This window comes from Artibeus jamaicensis, unplaced genomic scaffold, assembly GCF_021234435.1.
Source record: "Artibeus jamaicensis isolate MK-2021 breed Jamaican fruit bat unplaced genomic scaffold, CSHL_Jam_final contig_834, whole genome shotgun sequence".
NCBI lineage: Eukaryota > Metazoa > Chordata > Mammalia > Chiroptera > Phyllostomidae > Artibeus > Artibeus jamaicensis.
The window spans coordinates 2101387-2107155 of NW_026521981.1; the positions used below are offsets into that span (position 1 = coordinate 2101387).

Below are 5769 nucleotides of genomic sequence, written 5' to 3' on the forward strand. Positions count from 1 at the left end.
CAGAAGGTCTGGTCATATCCAGTGGTCTAGATAATGAATGTCAGGTGGTCTGGATTCCTTCAGGGGGTAATCAGAGGGTTATCTGGAGGTTTTCATATACATATAAATATATTGACACAGGATTGAAAATTTCTGAAAAATTTAAGTTCCCAGGCTACTTAGAATAAGAATCGAGTCATTCCTCATATGCTTTTTACAAGAGATATATCTAAAATAAAATGACCCTAGCCCTGGACAAATGGCTCAGTTGATTGGAGCATCATCCCATACACAAAAAGGTTGAAGGTTCAGTTCATAGTCAGAGCACATTCCTAGGTTGCGGGTTTGATCCCTGGTTAGAGCATGTATAGTAGGTAACCAGTTGATGTTTCTCTCTCACTCTCCCCCTTTCTCTCTCTCTGAAATTAGTAGATATGTCCCTGGGTGAGAATTTTAAAAAGAGATACAAACAAAACAAAATGACCCAAAATAAGTTTTGAAAAAAAGATAACCAAGATAAATGCTAATAAGGAGAAAACAAATATGGTGATACTTATTTCTCATGCAATAAATTTTAAGATTAAAAAATCACTAAATGAAAAACAGGAATATTTTATATTAATGAAAAGAACAATTTACAAAAACAGTCCAAAAAACTTTACCTGATATAACTTATAAAATATAAATTTGAAAATATTATTAATACAAAAATAAATGACAAATGCACAACATAGTGGAAGACTATATATGTATATATATATGATCAAGTTGGTTAAGAAAATTATTCAAATCCTTTACCTTCTTTCTTAAGTTCTGTTTACTCAATCTATCAATTTCTGATGTATATATAAAGAATCTGAATAATTTAATTAATAAACTTTAATATATATTTAATTTCTCTCTCTCAAAAAAAGAGCATGCACATTGCTTTCAAATACCACTGGAATACCTACAAAAATTGAGCATGAATCAAGTCAAAGAGAAATACCTCAAATTTCAAGAAATTTTATAAGGTTTTTCATTTCATGTTTATTACCAGTGCTTAAATATGGAACATTTTATAATTATTAGTGATATGTGGATACCAAGTTGTTTCAAATACCAAGTGCCAGCATTTTCTGGTAAATTTCAAGTTTTTCCCCAAACAAAATGATGAACATAACACAATTTCAAGAAATTGTGATACTATCAGCATAATTTACCTAAATTACAAAAAATGGCAATACTTAAAATCATGCACATCAAACTTTCCTAGTTCAAAAAGACTCTTCAAAACTTCATAACAGCCTGGTCAGGTGGCTTGGTTGGTTGGAGTGTCGTATCATGCACCAAAAGGTTGCAGGTTTGATTCCCAGTCAGGATGCATGTGGGAGGCAACCGATCAATATTTCTCACATTGCTGTTTCTCTCTTTCTCTCCCTTCCTCTCTTTCTATAATCAATAAACATATACTTGGGTAAGGACAAAAAATTAAGAAGATTTCACAATACTATTGAAATATAAGAAGTTACTTTTCAAATTTTGACTTTAAGCTTTTTTTTATGTTAAAAAAATTTGCGCCCTGGCTGGTGTAGCTCAGTGGACTGAGCACAGGGCTGTGTGTTAAAGGGTCACTGGTTCCATTTTCAGTCAGGGCACATGCCTGGGTTGTGGGCCAGGTCCCCAGTGGGGGGCATGCCAGAGGCAACAACACATTGATGTTTCTCTCCCTATCTCTTTGCCTTCCCCCTCTCTAAAAATAAATAAATAAAATCTTTAGAAAATTGTGAGGACTATGTTAAGAGAAATGGAGAAAAAGAAAGAGCTTCCAGTTGATGAATTCAACATATCTGAAAATACTTGGAAAAATAAGAGCAAGATTATGTTATAAACAAGTCTTTCAGCAAGATGAACACACAAGCTGTTCTTGTATTGATTTTGCACCTATAGGAGAGACATCTTCTTGAAAAATGCTGGTTTACAGAATCTTCTATAAGATAAAGTTGTCTACCTCCAATGACTCATGTTTTACTAGAACAATATCATAAGAGTCCATGTGCTTTTCTAAAACCTCATCCACTCTGATTTAGATATCCAGTTTTCAGAATGTGTTCAACATTAGTTATTCCATCTGCCATTCTTAAGTCTCTTTGGGAGTCTCCTATCAAAAATTATGTTGCTATTGTCTTAGCTGATTAAAATACTCTGTGTTCTTCAAGACATCATCATGTTTGTTAAGTACACTAATTATATCTCCTTGAAATCCTTTCAGCACCCATTATCATTAAAATCCATGAAATCAGATACTACTTTTACATTTTGATAATGACACCAGCTTGATAGACAATCTTCTCTAGTACATAATCTATATCAGACAAAAATATGAACACAGGGATTCTGTGTTTTTAGAGATTATCAAAGAAATTCTCATATCCTTCCTTGGGCATAATATCAGAATCCGACACAACTTAAGTTTAGCTTTTGGTAAAGTCTGATCAACAAGTAAACCATGTGATTTAGTGTACCATTCTACCATATAAGGCAGCTATTTTCAGCCTCTTCATCTCATGGCACACATAAATTAATTACTAAAGTTTGGTGGCATGCCATAAAATATTTTTGGTCAATCTGAAAAAAATACAGGTATAAATTGCATTCACTCACACTGGATGGCTATTGCTGTATGGGATGTTATCATTTTTTTACTTGACAGAGTAAGGGAAAAGAGGTTAGTGCCTCTCACTAAATAGTCAGGTATTACATGTTTTAAAAATTCTTGTAGCACTCTGGTTAAAAATTACTGATATCAGGGTACTCCTCTTCTACAGTAAAAACAGGATCAAATTCAGTAACAGTATTTTTCCTTTAATTGAAGTAACTTTTTTTTAACATTCATCTGAAACCAGCTTACAGTTGTCAATGACATTCTGACATGCTGGACATCTTTTCCATTCATAGGAAAATCTGCTTAGTCATATCAAAGTCTGGCGTTATCTGAAATTTAATAGCTCCTCCTTTGATAAGACCACATAATTTTTCTTTTTTTTTTGTTTTTTTTGTTTGTTTTTTATTAAATTTATTTATTTTTTTGAATTGATTATGCTGTTACAGTTGTTCTATTCCCCCCTCCATTCCCCTCCACCCTGCCCCCCCAACCCCACCATTACCCCCCTTTAGTTTATGTCCATGTGTCTCAAGTCCTTTAGGTTCTATATTTCCCAAACTATTCTCGCCCCCCCCATCTATTTTCTATCTACTGTCTATGCTACTTGTTTTCTGTACCTTCTCCCCCCATCTCCTCCTCCCACTCCCCTGTTGCTAACCCTCCTTGAGATCTTCATTTCTATGTTTCCACTCCTGATCTAGCTGTCCTTTTAGTTTGCTTTCGTTTTAGGTGTGGTTGTTAATAACTGTGAGTTTGTTGTCCTTTCACTGTTCATGTTTCTTTAACTTCTTTTTTCTTAGATAAGTCCCTTTAACATTTCATATAATAAGGGCTTGGTGATGATGAACTCCTTGAATTTGGTCTTATCTGAGAAGCACCTTATCTGTCCTTCCGTTCTAAATGAAAGTTTTGCTGGGTAGAGCAATCTTGGTTGTAGGTCTTTAGATTTCATGACTTGGAATATTTCTTTCCAGCCCCTTCTTGCCTGTAAGGTCTCTTTTGAGAAATCTGCTGACAGCCTGATGGGGACTCCTTTGTAGGTGATTGTCCCCTTAGCTCTTGCTGCTTCCAGGATTCTCTCCTTCATTTTAATTTTGGCTAATGTAATTATGATATGCCTTGGTGTGTTTCTTCTTGAGTCCAACTTTTTTGGTACTCTCTGGGCTTCTTGGATTTCTTGGAAGTCTATTTCCTTTGCCAGATTGGGGAAATTTTCTTTTATTATTTGTTCAAATAGTTTTTCCACTGGTGGTTGTGTCTTTCCCCCTTCTGGTACCCCTATAATTCGGATATTGGAGCGTTTAAAGATGTCCTGGAGGTTCCTAAGACTCTCCTCATTTCTTTGAATTCTTGCTCCTTGACTCTTTTCTGTTTGTCCATTATTTGCTTTCTTCTGGTCCACTGCATTGATTTGAGTCCCAGTTTCCTTTTCATCTCTATGGGATTCCTGTGGAATTCCATTCATTTCCTTAATTTAGCCTCCATATGTTTCTCTAATTTGTGGCTGTAATCCACCAGATCTGTGAGGAAGGTGATGACCAGTGTTTTAAACTGTGCGTCTGAGAGTTTTGCTATTTCTTCGTCATTTAGATTTATCTCTGGGGCTTTGAGTTCTGCCTGCGACATTTTTGGTCTGTTCTGGCCCTTTAAGTGGGACAAGCGGCGCCTTGGAGTCCCAGGTCGCTGGGTTGTGACGCTGTATGTGGGGGCGTGGTCAGAGCGGGGAAATGGCGCGCCGCTGCCGCCTGGCCGGTCCAACCGCTCACTCCCTCACTCGCGCGCAACCAGGCAACCACAGTCAACTCGCTGCCACCGCCTCCCCACTGTGTCACTCCCCCGGTGGGCTGCTCGGTGGCTCACTAGGTCCAATCCTGGGTTTGGAACCCCGCGACTGGATTCGCGCGTCTGGATTCCGCGCCCGGTCCGACCGAGCCCTCCTTTGTAAGTCCTCACCCGAAGCCGGTTTCGCCCCTTACCGGTCAGGCTGAAGAATTTGTTGTTAGCGGACTTCCGAAAAGTTCAGTTTTCCATGTTCTGGTTGTGTTTTCTGATGCTAATATTTAGTTGTCCCTAAACTTGGTTGTGTGAGGAGGCAGGCACATCCAGCTAAACCTCCATCTTGGCGGAAGTCCCCCAGACCACATAATTTTTCTACTCTTGGATTATTGATGCAAACTGACCTTTTCTAGAATTCTGCATTATCTTGGTAATCTTGGACTTCCACCCCTGTCTTCTTCCTGAAGGTGAGTGTGTACTAGACAGCACCACCCCCATAATCAGAGTGCACACACTGACCCTTGCTTCCACCCCACCAGTGTTGCCCAGTCCGTGGACCAAGCCTTATGTGCCTCTCAGGCTGAAAAGAGCTCAAATTCCAAGAAATTCTTGAAACCAGAAATCATACATAGTCTTGATTCTCTGATCTCAAATAAGATGAGAAATTAATAAAACATTTTTAAATGATTTTGAACAACTCTTTAAAAGGAAGTCAAAGAAAGTAAAGGCAGCCCTGGCTGGTGTAGCTCAGTGGATTGAGCGTGGGTTGCAAACTAAGCATGGTTGAGCGTGGTTCAATTCCTAGTCAGGACACATGCCTGGGTTTTGGGCCAGATCCCCAGTGGGGGCCACGTGAGAGGCAACCACACACTGATGTTTCTCTCCCTCTCTTTCTCCCTCCTTTCCTTCTCTCTAAAAATAAATAAATAAAATATTTTTTAAAAAAAGTAAAGGCAAGTAATTAATAACACATTAGTATCAAAAATTTATTAAATAGAAAATATAGCAAGTAATATTACCAGTTATTTACTTAAAAAGAACAATGAAATAGATCGTTAGCAAGTCTGACCATGATAAAAAAGAAACAACAAATAAACCACATTAGGAAAGGAGACAATTATATAGATGGAAGAGATTTAACTTTTGGAGATCACAAAAGACCAACATTTCTATAAAGTGAATGATCTTGCTGGAAAATAAATACAACAAAACTTTTTTCAAAGTTTCTTTGCTACATCTAACAAACCTTTTAAAGAGTGATAAAGTATTTGAAAAGATGAAAAACAACAGAAGAAATTTAAAAGGTAACCAAAAAATCTGCCACTAAAATGTTCCCTGGTGGCCCTGACTGGTGTGGCTCAGTGGACTGA

At 37.5% G+C, this 5769-nt stretch overlaps 1 pseudogene; it reads right to left on the minus strand.

The window, feature by feature from the left end:
• Nucleotides 1–1948: 1948 nt before the first annotated feature.
• LOC119053039 (cytosolic 5'-nucleotidase 3A-like) lies at nucleotides 1949–3003 on the minus strand (annotated as a pseudogene).
• Between the last annotated feature and the right edge of the window lie 2766 nt (nucleotides 3004–5769).